Source organism: Somniosus microcephalus, chromosome 15 (assembly GCF_052327205.1).
Source record: "Somniosus microcephalus isolate GS21.2 chromosome 15, FLI_Smic_1.0, whole genome shotgun sequence".
Taxonomy (NCBI): Eukaryota; Metazoa; Chordata; class Chondrichthyes; order Squaliformes; family Somniosidae; genus Somniosus; species Somniosus microcephalus.
Genome location: NC_141001.1, coordinates 82487884 through 82504641, shown reverse-complemented (window position 1 = coordinate 82504641; position 16758 = coordinate 82487884). Strand labels below are relative to the sequence as shown.

At 42.7% G+C, this 16758-nt stretch overlaps 1 protein-coding gene across 2 annotated transcripts in view; it reads left to right on the top strand.

Moving 5' to 3' along the window:
• The first annotated feature begins 702 nt into the window (after nt 1–702).
• LOC147107057 (leucine-rich repeat-containing protein 4C-like) overlaps nt 703–16758 on the top strand; it is a 1510012-nt gene continuing 1493956 nt past the window's right edge. For both annotated transcript variants that reach the window (XM_086008085.1, XM_086008083.1), the window contains exon 1: nt 703–1452. The gene's annotated coding sequence lies outside the window, so the exon portion shown is untranslated. The remainder of the gene's footprint in view (nt 1453–16758) is intronic.

Genomic DNA, 16758 nt, shown 5'->3' with positions numbered 1-16758 from the left:
CTGGAATGTTACTGAGTGCCGGTGCACAGACAAGGGTCTTGCAGCGCTCGGTGCGTTTCCCAGCAGCAAGACGTGTGCGCTGTTTGTTTTCCAGCAGCACCTCAGCGCGGCGCAACATTCATTCCGGCAACAACAGCAACATTGCCCCACAGTATATTTTGACATTCAAATTCGGGTTATCGCAGCAGAAACACAATAAACAGATTTGGCTGGGCAGGGGTTCTCGCCCGTGGATGTTCGGATCAACAGTGTTGTGGGAATCACTGGGGGAATATTTACCCAATGAAGTAAGCGGCAGTTCGCCTTTAATCCGTCCACAATCTGCGTGTTAATGAACAGTAGAATTCGAATGTAGGCGAACTCGGACTCATTCCCTGCTGTACTGTGTCATATCAAATCATTCTGCGAGCTCTTCTCCCCTCTCTTGTAAAACACTTGTTATTAAACATGAAGCTAAAACATCTGAATATATTTACAAAGCAAAATCAGCCTTGTGTAAAAAAAAACACAACTGCACAGACTGCTCCTGCAACTATTTAGAGGAGCGAAATAGTCTTCAATTCATTTTTAAAAAAAACTGAAATAGCACAAGTCTAATTGGAGTCTTCACTTTCAGGGAGAATGTCACTTGTAAAAAAGCCAGTTCTGCTCCAGACTGCGTCGCTGTTGAATTATTGAAATTGAAACAAAAAAATCACGATGTTTGTAATTGCCCAGTAATTTCACCCCTAGTGCGCACGCGTGCCACATATAACGCCAACACACTGAAGTGCCGGCACCCGCAACAGCAAACAGGGGCGAGTTGGACAGAGCCGACACTTTCATTAGCTATTCCGCCCTGCCTTTACCCAAGTGAAATTGGAGGCGGACTGAGCTGAATGCAGCGCTGCAGAACGCGCGACCCAAAGGCAGCACCTAGTTCCAAGAGCTTCGATCCGGGCTGGATGTGGAGCGGGCGAGGGGGGTGGAGGAGGGAGAGGTGCAGCACCAGCGAGATCCACGCTTACCGCAGCGGTCCCAGGGCAGAGTGGTGAGAGCGAGAGTCATCGCGATCATCCCTCCTCCTCCTCTTCTTTCCAGCACTTCCTCGTGTAATGGGATGAGACTGATGGCAGGGAGCGTGGGATGAGCTTGGATTGGGATGCACAGATTGTGACCAGCATCTGATTTTTTTTTAAAGCCCCTTTCCCTTCCATTCCGGGGAGGCGGCGAGTCTGACCATCTGCAGCAGCGAACGGGCAACTGGAGGACTTACTGTTGACAGATTACTCGCCAGCAAGCCAGTCACATCAGTTACTTAACTTCGCACATCCTGGCAAATCCTCAACTGCTTTTTGATTTAATTCAACATTTAAAAAAAACGAGTGAGTGAAGTGGCAAAGAGAAGAACGCTATCGTTTTGAGGGTTTTTGTGTGTGTGTTGGGTGAAAAATCAGGAGTATTCATTCGATGGTAAGTTAGTGACTTTTACTATCTCTCTGCTGTAGTGGAACCGATTTTAATAAGTGTAAATGTAATCGCCAGGCATTAATAAGAGAATTCAACGCTGGGCCCGCTGTATTATTTTTTTAGGGAAATGTAATTCTGCCAAACTGACTGAAACATGTCGTTAGTTGTCACTCTGACCAAATGCAATCTGGCTGATTGTACTGCTGCCAATGCAGAGGGCTCGGTGCTGCACATAAGTAAACTTTTTTTTTTTTAATTATTTTTATTAAAGCACAATGTTTTACATTAAACGACTCAAATAAATCATCCACTCCTGGCTTTCTGAAATCGGCAGTGGATCAATTCTGATTTGCACAGAGTACTTTTGCGCCTGCTGGCAAAGTCAGACTGTGTGACCTGGGAGAAATATTGGGTCGAGAGGAGAGAAAATAAGAGAAGTAACTTGGGAATCTGGATGCGTTCTTTCGCTGGCATCGTCTGATCTGCCGCTCCATTGCATTAACCGTGTCGCTTTTAGCCTGGCACCGTGTCAATTCAGTCAAAATAATCTTCAATACAGCCCCGGTTTATTTAAAAGCTAGCACATTCTATTTCGTCACACGAAGACTGCCCGCAAAACCACAAGATGGATAGCGCAGGTCTGCAGTGCCATTCGATGCAGTCAATATTGGCGGGGGCGGGGGGACGCGTATAATGAACCCTGCTTTATGTTGTGATTGCATTGCAGCAAGTTAAAATTCCTGCGTGGTGTTGTGAGCTGTTGCTGCCAGTTAGGTGAACAGTCGCCCCACTATGTGCTGCTGTCTGCCTCGGTGGTGCTGAAGTCTTACAAAGAGCTTGGGAGTCCCTAGTGGTGAGCGTGCATGGAACAAGTAACGTTTGTCTTCGCAATTCTTCTACCCGGTTAGCCTGGAGGGAGACAGTTGAGTGGTGCCTCGGATTCTAGCTGTTGACTTAACCACTTGACTGTTAGCTTCGTCTTTGTAGTTGTGTTTTCAGAATCGCCTTCTCAGTAAAGCTGTTTCTGTAATCCTATCTAGACAGCATATACCTGTATACAAGTACTTACTCTGCTCAGAGATCCCGAGGCGTTAGAATCATAGAATGATACAGCACAGAAGGAGGCCATTGTGCCGGCACTTCGGTAGAGCTCTCCAATTAGTCCCATTGCCCTGCTCTTTCCCTATAACCCTGTAATCTTTCCCCCTCAAGAACTTATCCAGTTCTCTTTTGAATGTTACTATTGAATCTGCTTCCAGCACCCTTTTCAGGCAGTGCATTCCAGATCACAACAACACGCTGCGTAAAAACATGTTTCCTCATGTCCTCTCTGGTTCTTTTGCCAATTGCCTTAACTCTGTCTCCTCTGGTTACTGACGCTTGCATTTACTAAACAGGATGGAATTGTGATCTAAAGCAACATCTTGTTTCCGCTTAGATGTATGCGGAATCTAGTAACATTAAATATATCCCATTTTCTTTGTTGTTGTTGTTGTGCTAAATGAACTGAGATTAAAGTGGGATTGACTGTGTAACCTGCACTCATTTGGAGTATTAACTAATATGGTCTTAGCAGATTTTGAATAGATCTATTTTTTTACCTGACAATGTTGTGTTTAGCAGAGCATATTTTCTAATTTATACTTATGGTTTGTAACTATTGTGTGAAAATGTGCATGTTGGAAAAACGATATATCAATGTTATTTTGAAGAATCAACAAACATAACCAAAAAATGTTTGCGTCTGGTTTTGAAATTGGAAGCATATGTTAGGTTGTGATGGACAATCTAAGTAAGTTTTGGATGTAAATTGTTTTTGGTTCTGCTGATGACACGAGGGTTAACATCAGGTATTACTTATTTAATGGTCACTGCACTCCAAAAAATCATTCATTGCGTGAAATACTCTGAGACATTTTGACATGATGAAGCACAATATAAATATATGTTTTCTTTTATTATGGTGATGTTTGCAAATCATGCCTCTGTTCAATTACATTCATCTCTGTACAAATAGTGCAGCCCATTAGTTCTGTACCAGTCCAATGTATTTCTCATTTCCATTAAAATACAGTTTTGACTAAAAAAAAAATTGTATTTTATAATGTGCAGAGCTTTAATCAGCTCTAAACCAAAACTTGAACTTGCGTGGGATATAAGGCGTGGCCCTTTATGTTGTGAATGTGGTTCCTGCCCATCATTTCTGTCCCACTTGGGTATCAACTAACTTATCAAATTCAAAAGATCCAATCAAAGATTATATTAAAAAAGCATTAAATAAGACAATTAAATGTCTGTTAACATCCAGTCTAGTTAAAACACTCTACTCCTAAAGGTATAGACAGATAATGTTGTTATACAGTATTAAAATAATCAATTTACAGCAGTTACTTTAGTACAGAGCTTTTTTCCCCATTGTTTGTAATAGTTTTCTGTGCATCCTTGGTATTACCTCACAGTGTTTCAGCTCTTCCTGCTGTAATGTAACACTTTTTAAATCTGAAATGCTGATAACACAGCCAGTGAACAACATCAACACTAGATTTAGATGTAGTTCAGCCACCTTTCCAGCAAACTGCCAGCAGGTTAATAATCAGTAATGTAATGATCTTGTGAGACACGAATACGAGTGCATCATGATATGTAAAAGTCATGGTAAACACACCATGAGCATGGTGATTTTGAGTCCTAATAACTGATAGTATCAAGCCAGGCAGTAGCAAAGCAATTCTAAGCAGCAGTGACTCAGAGTGCCAAACATACCACCAACATTGCAATCAAAAGCCTTGCTAACTGATAATTATGATAGACAACTACATTTTACATTTACTGCTTGGCGTGTGGACCATTTACCCACACCCTAATTTTTAAACACACATAGCAGATTCTTAATTCCATTATAACTCGACGTTAAGACTGTAAAGAATTCCCCTTTTATACCCTCCTGAGAATCATCCTGACAGTACTGTTCTGCAGTGATGACATCGCAATAACTTCCCTGTCTTCAATCAGTGTAATTTCAGCTCTACTTTTAACTAGCATTGACATTCTTTTTCTTTTATTGTGACTGTAGAATATGTTATTTAATATATGACAGTGAGCATAAGAATTTATGTGCTTTGTGATTTATGCCATTTGAAACTTCAGAATAAAGTTCAGCTTATTCACTCTTATCCATCGATGATTCAATATGTAATTACATACTTCAGCTCAAAAATGGGAATATTGTTTATTTTATATGAATAAGCTACACGGTATTGCTAGCTTTGTATATGTCATCTTATATGAGTCTATTTTGACTCAGCGTAATTGTCAAATGGAATATTATAAATAACTAAGTTTAGTTAATGTTGGGACAGAGTTCAAAACATCTGGGAACGGTAGCATAGTGGTTATGTTACTGGGCTAGTAATCCAGAAGCCTGGACTAATGATCTCAGAGACGTGAGTTCAAATCCCCCCACAGCAGCTGGAGAATTTAAATTCAGTTAATTAAATAAATCTAGAATAAAAACCCAGTATCAGTAATGGTGACTATGAAACTATCCTGACTTAGAAGTATATTGCCATTCCTTCATTGTCGCTGGGTCAAAATCCTGGCACTCCCTCCCTAACAGCACTGTGGGAGTACCTTCAGTGCACGTTCTGCTTCTGTGGCTCACACCGCCTTCTCAAGGGCAATAAACGCTGGCCTTGCCAGCGATGCTCACATCCCATGAATGAATGTTAAAAAAATTGCAGATGCCCTAACTATAATCTTCCAAAGTTCCCTTGATTCAGGAACCATTCCTTTAGATTGGAAAATTTCACATGTCACTCTGCTATTTAAGAAAGGTGAGAGAGGGAAACCAGGGAATTATAGACTAGTTAGCCTAACATCTGTTTGGATAAATTGCTAGAGTCTATAATTAAGGATAGGGCGACTGAACACCTTGACATTTTTCAGCTGATTAGCAAGAGCCGGCATGAATTTGCAAAAGGTAGGTCATGCCTGATGAAGCTGATTGAATTTTTTGAAGGGCTGATTAAAGTAGTGGACAGGGGAATGTTTATGGATGTTATTTATATGGACTTTCGGAAGGCATTGATAAAGTCCCTCATAAGAGACTGTTAACTAAGGTTGAAGCCCATAGTATTGAAGGCAACTTCTTGACCTGGTTAGGATATTAGTTGAGCGGCAGGAGACAGAGAGTAGGGATAATAGGCAGGTACTCTAATTGGCAGGATGTGACTAATGGTGTCCCGTAGGGATCTGTGTTGGGGCCTCAACTATTCACCGTATTTATTAACGACTTAGATGATGGGATAGAAAGCCACATGTCCAAGTTTGCCAAAGGCATTGTAAGCAGTGTAGATGGAAGCATAAAATTACAGTGAGATATTAATAGGCAGCACGGTGGCATAGTGGTTAGCACTGTTGCCTCACAGCGCCAGAAACCCGGGTTCGAATCCGGCCTCGGGTGACTGTCTGTGTGGAGTTTCCACATTCTCCCCGTGTTTGCGTGGGTTTTCTCCGGGTGCTCCGGTTTCCTCCCACAGTCCAAAGATGTGCGGGTTAGGTTGATTGGCTATGATAAATTGACCCTTAGTGTTAGGGGGATTAAATACGTGGGGTTACAGAGATAGGGTGGGATATGTGTTGGTGTAGGGGTTACGGGGATCGGGTGGGATATGTGTCGGTGCAGGCTCGATGGGCTGAAATGGCCTCTATCTGCACTGTGGGGTTTCTGTGATTCTGTGAATGGGCAAAACTGTGGCAAATGGATTTCAATGTAGGCAAATGTGAGATCATCCACTTTGGACACAAAAAGGATAGAACAGAGTACTTTCTAAATGGTGAAAAGCTAGAAACAGTGGAGGTCCAAAGAGACTTGGGGGTCCATGTGCATAGATCATTGAAATGTCATGGACAGGTACAGAAAATAATCAAAAAGGCTAATGGAATGCTGGCCTTTATATCTAGAGGACTAGAATACAAGGGGGTAAAGGTCATGCTGCAGCTATACAAAGCCCTGGTTAGACCACACCTGGAGCACTGAGCAGTTCTGACCACCACACCATAGGGAGGATAAATTAGCCTTGGAGGGAGTGCAGTGTAGATTTACCAGAATGATACAAGGACTCCAAGGGTTAAATTACGAGGAGCGACTACACAAACTAGGGTTGTATTCACAGGAATTTAGAAGGTTAAGGGGTGATCTGATCAAAGTTTTCAAGATATTAAAGGGAACTAATGGGGTAGATAGCGAGAAACAATTTCTGCTGGTTAGGGAGTCTAAGAGTAGGGGCATAAAATTAGAGCCAGGCCTCTCGGGTGTGATGTTAGGAAACACTTCTACACGCAAAGGGTGGTAGATATTTGGAACTCTCTTCCGCAAATGGCAATTGATGCTGGGTCAATTGTTAATTTTAAATCTGAGATGGATAGATTTCTGTTAACCAGGGGTATTAAGGGATATGGGCCAAAGGCGGGTATATGGAGTTAGGTCACAGATCAAACGTGATCTCATTGAATGGCGGAACAGGCTCGAGGGGCAGAACAGGCTCAAGTGGCTAAATAGCCTATTCCTGTTCCTATGTTCCTTCCTATGTTCCGATAATGTGCAAAAATAAAAACTTACATTATAGGTTTTCTAAATCTATAATTCACTTGCTGTTACATTTACTCCCATTATTGTTGTTCCTTACTTATGTGCATAACCAGTAAATGCCTCAGGAATTTTCAGTCTAATTTAATTTACACTGACACTATATATTAAACAATTATTTAACTGTAGATTTAATTGGATAACCTGCTAACATATACAGTCCATTTCCTCTTTTTTTGAATTCTAGGGTTCTAAAGCTACAATGCTTCAATACCACTCCTGGATAATTTACATACAGCTGGTTCAGGAATTTTGCACACAAGTTGCTGCTCAGTATATGAGTGGTATCACAAAGAGCAGAGACCACTTTCTTTACAGACATCTTCTGATGGTGAGACTAAACAATATGAAGTGCCCTGTACCAAAGGGTACGTGTGTGTAAACACAGATATACCTTTATCATTCAGATAGACATAGTTTTACTATTTCAGCCATGCTGTACATCTGTTCTCATGTCTTCCTGTCAAATCTATGAATGGAGATTCCCTGCTCCGATTGGCTCCCCATGGCCCACGTGATCCCAGGGATGCTGCAAACTAGCTGCACCCCTGGGATACGCGTGCCCTGCACACCGGCAGCTGGAGCAGGCCCAGGATCGGAATTCCACGCGGGCCCACAGCACAACGGCAGGCGCGCTATGTAAGTGCAGGTCGGGGGCTTGCGCCCGCGGGAAGCCTCCAACCTGAATTTCTGGGCCGTTATCTGAGGAGTTGCGGATGGCACTGAACACTGTGCAGTCATCAGCGAACATCCCTACTTCTCACCTTATGATGGAGGGAAGGTCATTAATGAAGCAGCTGAAGATGGTTGGGCCTAGGACACTGCCCTGAGGAACTCCTGCAGCGATGTCCTGGGGCTGTGATGATTGCCCTCCAACCACCACAACCATCTTCCTTTGTGCTAGGTATGACTCCAGCCAATGGAGAGTTTTCCCTCCGATTCCCATTGACTTCAGTTTTACTAGGGCTCCTTGATGCCACACTCGGTCAAATGTTGCCTTGATGTCAAGGGCAGTTACTGTCAGCTCACCTCTGGAATTCAACTCTTTTGTCCATGTTTGGACCAAGGTTGTCTGTGGTCTGGAGCCGAGTGGTCCTGGCGGAACCCAAACTGGGCATCAGTGAGCAGGTTATTGGTGAGTAAGTGCTGCTTGATAGCACTTTTGATGACACCTTCCATCACTTTGTTAATGATTGAGAGTAGACTGATGGGGCGGTAATTGGCCGGATTAGATTTGTCATGCTTTTTGTAGACAGGACAAACCTGGGCATTTTTCCACATTGTCGGATAGATGCCAGTGTTGCCGCTGTACTGGAACAGCTTGGCTAGAGGCATGGCTAGTTCTGGAGCACAAGTCTTTAGCACGACAGCCGGGATGTTGTCGGGGCCCACAGCATTTGCTGTATCCAGTGCGCTCAGCCGTTTCCTGCTATCACGTGGAGTGAATTGAATTGGTGTGATGGTGGGGGCGTCATGAGGAGGCCGATATGAATCATCCACTTGGCACTTCTGGCTGAAGATGGTTGCAAACCCTTCATGTTAAAATAAATGTATGTACAAGTCATTGCTGCATTTATAAAGGAGTGACATGGAGGTTAGATGGATTGCCACTAGTATCTCCTTGGCTTCAGAAATACCAGTAACCTGGACATTTTAGTCACTTAAGCTCTAATCATAGCATTTGGGACACAAAACAACTTCCAGTAGTGCTTCAAGAAAGCCCTGTTGAGGGAGGTAGAATATTGCTTGTCAGCAGCAGATATGTAACATAATGCAGCTGATGGGGCAGAAATGCCTGCTATATCCATGTTCTTAGCCATTGTGTTTCAGCTTTTTAGTATGTAACCCTTGAAAATTAAATATTGGCTCTGTACTGGAATTACTGTGAGTGTTTTGGAACATATGTGTATGACATTCAAGTGCAGCACAGTTGATAGGTGATCTAAAAATGGCTTGATACAGGTAACACCAAGTGCTGATTTGGGAGAGGTAGGAACATAAATCTGAACGTAACAATTCAGCCAGAAGCTTGGTGAAGATTTCATATTCTCTCTCTCTGTTGGATGATTGTATTTTTGTGTGGGTTTGAAAGTTTAAAAGGAAATTCCTTGTACCTCACCCTGAAAGCTCTTTGCATACTCCAGCTGAAAGGACAAAGCTGTGTGGGCCATAGACATCTGCCCTTTTCACTATGCTGTCATTGGCTGGTTAGCAAGGGACAATTGGGGGTAAATGGACATTCTTAATTTTTTCCCCCCTCTCCCTCAAGATAGAAATCTTGCTTTAGTCTAGTGTTGGCACTCCACCTAGTGGAGAACTGACAACATTCATCAACTGAGTGAGTAAGGTTGAGTGACAGAGAGCCATGGGGCTTGAGCTTGGAGTCAACAGCTTGAACTAATTGGCTGCTTTGGGTGATTGTAGTTTCTAAAGCACAATGACTAAGGATCCAAGAAGAGTTTGGCAAGTGAGAACAATATTCCTGATACAGTGAAACATGTTCATGAGAGAAAGGCTATCGGAACAATTAATATACCCAGTACACAACGTGTATAAAATAGCGCTGGGTCTATGTATGCTGTTCAAACAAGATCAAATATTTTTTCACCGTTTTGAGATCTTTACTGCATGGATGTCAGTCTTACTCGAGTCCGTATAAGTGCTACATCAGCTTTTATCTTAGCTTTTGGGTCTGGAGTTTAAGGTAGTGAGCAGCTTATGTATAAATATCATGGGAATTTGTCTGTCATGCATTTCCCCTCCCTTACCCCTGCTTTCCTTTTTAAAAAGGATTAATTATGGCAAGCTCTTTGATCTTGAAATGTTTATGCTGCACATCATTTTGTTCAATGTATCAAAGTTCAGCCTGCCATGCAGCACAGATTTTCTGTTTACAGAGTTCTCCAACTCATAACAGTTACCTATCCTAAAGATTGGCACAAAAATTCACTTACATATTAATGTTCAGTGCTTTGGGATAAGTAACCAACACTACTGGGCATGAAGATGTATGCAATTCCTGTGTCTGCAACCACATTTTGTGAATTTTGTTCTGATATATTAGACAAATACCATGTTTTATAATCAGACGCAATATAAATTGTTACTTGTGAATTGTAGAAATAATATGAAAGAAAGACTTGCAAAGATTTACTCTTTGTACCTAATTTTTCCATTAAGCATGGGCGTTGTGCATATACACATATGCACATGCAATGAAACAGGAAGGACATTTCAGGGTGGTGGATAATTAAAATATTGCCCCCTTACTCCTCAGGTTTTCAAAAGGTACATACCTTCTCTGCCTAAGACGGTGAACAGCCACAAAAGCTGCGGTAAAATTTAGACAACTTATTCCAAACTTTCTCTCCTGCCCCTCCTCATGGCTGATGATCTAGTCTCCATTCTGTGTCAGCGGTGTCACGGGGGAGGTTGGGAATGCAGCGTGGCTTGTTACATGGCTGCATAGTCACATTCTACCTGTCCATGATGCACTGTATGGGTTGTTTGCACCATGCCACCAAGCCACATTGAAAAGGTAATATTCCTAGAAAGGCGGTTTCAATGTATTTCTATAGACTTATAATACAGAATGTATACCCATTTAAGAGGAGCGATTTTTATTTGTGAAGGAAAGCCAGATCATTTGGTCTGGTTTAAGTGGGACAGACATAAGGAAAGCTATGTTGATGGTACAGTCCTTTTCCCCTTCCCTCTAACCAATAGACATATGCCAATAGGATCTGGAGGATGAGCTGAATAATGGAAGGTTTCTTAATTTAATGGAAGTACATTTTCAGTGAGGTAAATCATTATTGCTGATAAGAAATGACTGCGGTTGCAGCTTTGAAAGGATGTGCAAGCACCAACTTCTTCCTTTTTATTAAGTAGAAAAACAGCAGGAATGATTCCTTGATAGATGCAAGTGGAAAATATACCAGACATTTCCCTTAGAGTAATCTTTATCCCTCTAAGTTTATAGTGGGGAATAAAAGCTCCACAATAAAATGCTAATAGGGTTTTGTTTATCATAACCATCTTCTGAAACTGTTTCGTGATATGAAAAGTACAGAAAAACTTTTCTCATGCCTGGGTGGTGTTGATTATAATCCAATATTCTCACATCAGTTTGTCTTTTTCTTACACAGTGGAGGTCAGAACATGAATGTGGGACTAAAGTGAGGCAGTAATCGTTCGTATAAAAGAAAGACTTGAAAGACTTTATCGCATTTTTCACAACCTCGGGACGTCCCAAAGCACTTTACAGCCAATGAAGTACTTTTTGAAGTGGCGTCACTGTTGTAATGTAGGAAATGCGACAGCCAATTTGCACACAGCAAGGTCCCACAAACAGCAATGTGATAATGACCAGATAGTCTGTTAGTTGAGGAATAAATATTGGCCTGGACACCAGAGTGAACTGCCCTGCTCTTCTTTGAAATAGTGCCATGGGAACTTTTATATCCACCTGAGAGGGTAGGAGTTGGTTTAACATCTCACCTGAAAGACGCCACTATCTGACACCGCAGCATTCCCTCAGTACTGTGCTGAAGTGTCAGCCGAGATTATGTGCTCAAGTCCTTGGAGTGGGACTTGAACCCACAACCACCTGAGTTGGAGACGAGAATGCTACCACTGAGCCAAGGCTGACACATAATATTTGGCAATTGCTGGTAGCATACAAAATAATATAAACTCATGAGCTCATGGTTGATGTTTAACCACATAAACATTCAGACATCTGGAATAAGGTTTACAAAAATGATTTCTATGAACCATCCCTAGAGCATTCCTTTAGACACTGAAAGTATACAGAAATCATTGATGTGGATATTTTAGCTGCAGCATGAGAGAAAGCAAGTACATCAGGAGGTTTCACTGTTCGCATGGGCTAAATTATGTTTCCCCATTAGGAACTGAGTGGTACATTTTAGTAAAACAACCTTTTTGACCTCTTTGAATACCTATTTGAATAAGACCCAATGATGAAAGTCTGGCTGTTAATTTAATTGAATGTAGGAACTGTCAACCCAGTAAGCAAGGTATTTCAGTCGTCAGGGAAAATGCTGGAATCCATTGTTAAGGAAGTGGTTTCAGGTCACTTAGAAAATCATAACATGATTAGGCAGAGTCAACATGGTTTTATGAAGGCAAATTGTGTTTAACAAATTTATTATTTTTTTGAGGATGTAACTAGCAGGGTAGATAAAGGGGAACCAGTGGATGTAGTATATTTTTGATTTCCAAAAGGCATTCAATAAGGTGCCACATAAAAGGTTATTACACAAGATTAGGGCTCATGGAGTTGGAGGTAATATAGTAGCATGGATAGAGGATTGGTTAATGGACAGAAAACAGAGTAGGGATAAACGGATCTTTTTCAGGTTGGCAGGCTGTAACTAGTGGGGTGCTGCAAGGTTCAGTGTTGGGGCCTCAGCTATTTACAATCTATATTAATGACCTAGATGAAGGGACCGAGTGTAATGTATCCAAGTTTGCTGATGATACAAAGCTAGGTGGGACAGTAAGCTATGAGGAAAACACAAAGAGTCTGCAAAGGGATATAGATCGAATAAGTGAGTGGGCAGTAAGGTGGCAGATGGAGTATAATGTAGGGAAATGTGAGGTTATTCACTTTGGTAGGAAGAATAGAATATTTTTTAAATGGTGAGAAACTTTCAAATGTTGATGTTGGGAGAGATTTGGGTGTCCTTGTGCAAGAAACACAGAAAGCTAGCGTGCAGGTGCAGCAAGCAATAAGGAAGGCAAATGGCACGTTGGCCGTTATTAAAAGGAGGTTGGAGTATAAGAGCAAGGAAGTCTTGCTACAATTGTACAGGGCCTTGGTGAGACCACACCTGGAGTACTGTGCACAGTTTTGGTCTCCTTATCTAAGGAAGGATATACTTGCCTTGGATGCGGTGGGTACAACGAAGGTTCACTAGATTGATTCCTGGGATGAGAGATTGTGTAGAATATGCCTATACTCTTTGGAGATTAGAAGAATGAGAGGTGATCTCATTGAAACATACAAAATTCTGAAGGGGATTGACAGGGTAGATGCTGAGATCAGGGGGCATAGTCTCCGGATAAGGGGTAGGCCATTTAAGACTGAAATGAGGAGGAATTTCTTCACTCAGAGGGTTGTAAATCTTTGAAATTCTCTGCCCCAGAGGGCTGTGAATGCTGAGTCTTGAGTCTATTCAAGGCTGAGCTAGATATATTTTTGGGGGGGAAAAGTGAGTATCAGCCAGTTTGGGGGCGCTAATATCGGCCAGGCACAAAGTTTAGTGCCCGGCACTAATTATCACCTCCGACTGCAAAATTTGCCTCTGTCGCCCCATGAGGTGATTTGAGCGCTAAATCAGGCGCTACACACCTCTCTTAGGGCGCTAACATCGGGGAGCAAGGTGCCATCTCAGAACATTAGTAATAATACTGTGGAGGAGGAATTCCTGGAGTGTATACAGGATGGTTTCCTGGACCAACATGTCGAGGAACCAACTAGAGATCAGGCCATCTTAGACTGGGTATTATGTAATGAGAGAGGATTAATTAGCAATCTTGTGTGAGGCCCCTTGGGGCGGAGCGATCATAATATGATCGAATTCTTCATTAAGATGGAGAGTGAAGTATTTGACTCGGAGACTAGGGTCCTGAATTTAAATAAAGGAAACTACGATGGTATGAGGCACGAGTTGGGTAGGATGGATTGGGGAATGTTACTTAAAGGGTTGACGGTGGATAGGCAATGGCAAACATTTAAATAATGATCACATGGATGAACTACAGAATTTGTTCATCCCTGTTTGGCATAAAGATAAAACAAAAAATGTGACTCAACTGTGGCTAACAAGGGAAATTAGGGATAGCATAAGATCCAAGGAGAGGACATATAAATTGGCCAGAAAAAGCAGCAAACCTGAGGATTGGGAGCAGTTTAGGATTTAGCAAAGGAGGACAAAGGGATTTATTTAAGAGGGAGAAAATAGAGTATGAGAGTAAGCTTTCAGGGAACAGAAAAATTGACTGTAAAAGCTTCTATAGATATGTGAAGAGAAAAAGATTGGTGAAGTCAAATGTAGGTCCCTTGCAGTCAGAATCCGGGGAATTTATAATGGGGAACAAAGAAATGGCAAACCAATTAAATATATACCTTGGTTCTGTCTTCACAAAGGAGGACACAAATAAACTCCCAGAGATGTCGGGGAACATAGGGTCTAATGAGAGGGAGGAACTGAATGAAATCAATATTTGTAGGGAAATGGTGTTAAGGAAATTGACCGGATTGAAGGCCGATAAATCCTCAGGGCCTGATAATCTACATCCTAGGGTACTTAAGGAAGTGGCCCTAGAAATATTAGATGCATTGCTGGTCATCTTCCAAAATTCTATAGATTCAGGAACAGTTCCCATGGATTGGAGGGTAGCTAATGTTACCCCACTACTCAAAAAAGGTGGTAGAGAGAAAACAGGGAATTATAGACCAGTAAGCCTGACATCGGTAGTGGGGAAAATGCTAGAGCCCATTATAAAAGATGTAATAGCAGAGCACTTGGAAAACAGTGACAGGATCGGACAAAGTCAACATGGATTTACAAAAGGTAAATCGTAAATCATGCTTGACTAATCTACTGGAATTTTTTGAGGATGTAACTGGTAAAATAGATAAGGGAGAACCAGTGGATGTGGTGTATTTGGACTTTCAGAAGGCATTCGATAAGGTCCCGCATAAGAGATTGGCGTGTAAAGTTAAAGCACATGGGATTGGGGGCAAGGTACTGACTTGGATAGAGAACTGGCTGGCAGACAGGAAGCAAAGAGTTGGAATAAACAACTCTTTTTCCGAGTGGCAGGCAGTGACCAGTGGGGTACCGCAGGGATCGGTGCTAGGACCCCAGCTATTCACAATATATATTAATGATCTAGACGAGGGAACTAGATGTAATATCTCCAAGTTTGCAGACGACACAAAGCTGGGTGGGCATGTGTGCTGTGAGGAGGATGCCGAGAAACTCCAGTATGATTTGGACAGGTTGGGCGATTGGGCAGATGTATGGCAGATGCAGTATAATGTGGATAAATGCGAGGTTATCCACTTTGGTGGCAAAAACAGGAAGGCAGATTATTATCTGAATGGCAGTAGATTGGGAGAAGGGGAAGTGCAACGAGACCTGGGTGTCCTTGTGCACCAGTCACTGAAGGTAAGCATGCAGGTGCAGCAGGCGGTTAAGAAGGCAAATGGTATGTTGGCCTTCGTAGCGAGAGGATTCGAGTACAGGAACAAGGATGTCTTGCTGCAGTTATACAGGGCCTTGGTAAGACCACACCTTGAGTATTGTGTGCAGTTTTCGTCGCCTTATCTGAGGAAGGATGTTCTTGCCATGGAGGGTGTGCAGCGAAGATTCACCAGACTGATACCTGGGATGGCAGGAATGACGTATGAGGAGAGATTGGGCCGATTGGGCTTATACTCGCTGGAGTTTAGAAGAATGAGTGGGGATCTCATTGAAACTTATAAAATTCTAATAGGACTAGACAGACTAGATGCAGGAAGGATGTTCCCGATGGCGGGGGAGTCCAGAACCAGGGGTCACGGTCTAAAGATAAGGGGTAAGCCATTTAGGACAGAGATGAGGAGGAATTTCTTCACCCAGAGAGTGGTGAACCTGTGGAATTCTCTACCACAGAAGGCAGTTGAGGCCAATTTATTAAATATATTCAAGAAGGAGTTAGATATATTTCTTAAGGCTAAAGGGATCAAGTGATATGGAGAGAAGGCAGGGACAGGGTACTGAGTTTGGATGATCAGCCATGATCTCATTGAATGGCGGAGCAGGCTCGAGGGGCCGAATGGCCTACTCCTGCTCCTATCTTCTATGTTTCTATGTTACTACCGAAGCTCAGATGATGTCAGTCACCATGGAAGCCAGACAGAAAGGTGCCATCCAGTTCTTAAAGGGTCAGGGCCATCTTTCTGGCCAGCCACACTCTACTCATTGCAGCCTTGAATTTCATCCTGGAGAGACCTCTAAAGCAATTATGTTGGAAGTACTAATGGATAGGTCCAGGGAAAGAGCTCGGCGCTTAGGAACCTCAAAAGTGGTGTTGAGGGTCAAAACTCCTTAGGACAGCGTTAAATCTTTCCAGACGTCTCTCTCCCTCTCAACCTGTGTGTGCCAAAAATGTTGCCGACAAGAAAAGGCAGGAAGTGCCTGCCTTTAAATAGCACTCCCCAGCCCCTTCCCGACTTGAAAACGTTCCCCTCTACCTGTCGTTCCAAGCAGCAGGCGCTAAGGCAGGGGGTTGACTCAGTATCTAGTCTGGGGTGCTACCGGGGCATTGCACGCTCGACTAACGTCACAATCTGTGGGTGCCGGAGATCGTGGCGGTAGTGTTTAGCACCACCACAAAATGACTGGTCAATATCGCAAGTGGCTCTAAAATCGCTGCGCTCGGGCGCTAAGTTTCTAGCGCCCCCCCGGAGGCGCTAACGGGAGGTGCTAACCAACCAAATTTTTCCCCCTTGGCCTCTAGGGGAATCAAGGGATATGGAGTTGAGGTCGATGATCAACCATTATCTTATTGAATGGTGGAGCAGGCTCGAAGCGCCATATGGCCTACTCCTGCTCCTATTTCTTATGTTCTTATGGTATGAGAGT